The sequence below is a fragment of the Amphimedon queenslandica genome, unplaced genomic scaffold (assembly GCF_000090795.2).
Source record: "Amphimedon queenslandica unplaced genomic scaffold, v1.1 AMPQUscaffold_13470, whole genome shotgun sequence".
Lineage (NCBI taxonomy): Eukaryota > Metazoa > Porifera > Demospongiae > Haplosclerida > Niphatidae > Amphimedon > Amphimedon queenslandica.
In genome coordinates, this window is record NW_003546294.1 from 371433 (window position 1) to 373270 (window position 1838).

The following is a 1838-nucleotide window of genomic DNA, read 5'->3' on the forward strand; positions in this document are numbered from 1 at the left end:
ACCACTGTCATCAAACACTTCATCTGCTACTCCACCAGTGACTGGGGCATCATGACTACTGGGACTCTGTATAATAATAAATATTAATAATTAACACTTAATAAATAGATAATACCATAACAGTATTCTATTACTAATATGTGACTAATTATTTATCAGTTATACACAAGGTACATGTACATGTACACACATGAGGTGTGCATGTGCTTACTGAAGTAACTGCTTCATACCATTACTTCTTCGTCCCAATACAAGAACCTCTCAACAGCTTCCTCTACTCTTGTCAATAAATCCTATTAATAATAAATCAATAATCTAACAAGAGGAGAGAAAGAGAGAGTGCGAAAGGGAGAGAGAGACAGAGAGAGAGCTTACCCCTGCTGAGTGAATATAGTCAGCAATAGATTGAAGGTTCTGGACACAGAGAGCATCATCTTGTCAAAGGTGCTCCACTGTGTCTCTATCATCTCAGAGGTCTAGCCAGATCACCTGATGATAGTTTAAGGTAAGTATCACAAGGCTCTCCCTCTGCAATGTGACGGAACCAGTGAGACATTGTATCTACTAACAAAAAACATATCATCATTGATAAGCATTCTATTGCTGTAATATCATTAACTGTATTTATTAAAATAGAAGCCAATAAGCTAATTAATACTTAACACGAATAATGCTTGATAAAAATGTAATAATAAATTATGCTTACATATGTAGCTTAAAAATTATTTGTTGGAACTCAGAAACAGCTAAAACTTTCTAAATACAAATGTAGCATAAAGACATCAACATGTATCAAAAAATGTAATAAAAGTGTTTGGTGATTTCAAAGCCATTTTTTAAATCCACGGGCCTTTGCTTTTTAAAAAAATTGGCTGATTTTTAAAAATAGTCATAACTTGAAAATTTTTGTCAGAAACAGCTCAAACCTTCTACAGAACACAATAACATGATTTTTTCTGACTAAAATATCAAAAGCATACAATGATGTGAAGACATTTCAGTGTTCATATCACAAGAATGGGTAAATAAAATTTTAAAACTTTAACAATTACATGTAGGTTTAACACCAACTAGGAGCAAATATTAAACCGAGGGTGAAGCCTGAGGGTTTAAAATGTTGTAATCCTGACTAGAAGGTGTTAAACCGATATAAACAACAAATGCTATTATAGCTGTGCAGCCACATTGTGAACCCACTGCCACGTGTCATAGTGTGTAGGGGCACTACACATTTCATAGAGCAGCAATGGAAGCTTGGACTACTGTTGGGTCAGTTTGGTGCAAGAAGAAGGCTGAAGAAGTGACTGAATGAAGCTAATCTCATGCTGATATGACCCTAGGACCATGGCGCCAAATGTTATGGGCCAAACGCTTGGCCAAACCATGATGATGACACTGGTGATTTGGTGAAGATCACTGTAGTGGGCTATCCACAGTGTAGAAGAGCAAGAGGAAGGTCTTATTCATGGAAGAAGAGCCTGCAAACTTTTCTATAATTGCTAGTATCAGTAATAATGGAAATTTTAACATTTTTAATCAAAATTTGTGAAAACAAACGTGTATGCTTTCTTGGCCCCAGGATTTATACAATTTCAATACCTCATTAAGTCATCAAACATCAAAGAGAATTATTCATGAGTTGTTTATATGAATGAGTAACCCAATAAACTCAATGAATACATGACAAAAACATACACACTGGACACAAACAAGTCTAGCCTAGTAGATACATGCTTAAACTCTTACTACACAAATATACATACAACAAATGAAAGCCTATATTACTGGGGCTTAGATTATTATATGCACATAAATGTATAGCTTATATAAATGTACAT

At 34.7% G+C, this 1838-nt stretch overlaps 1 long non-coding RNA gene across 1 annotated transcript; it reads right to left on the reverse strand.

The window, feature by feature from the left end:
• LOC109580954 (uncharacterized) lies at nt 1-572 on the reverse strand. The gene is made up of 3 exons (XR_002184447.1): nt 376-572; nt 212-293; nt 1-66 (listed from the first exon to the last, which is right to left on the reverse strand). It is a non-coding gene; the product is annotated as an uncharacterized LOC109580954 (long non-coding RNA).
• Between the last annotated feature and the right edge of the window lie 1266 nt (nt 573-1838).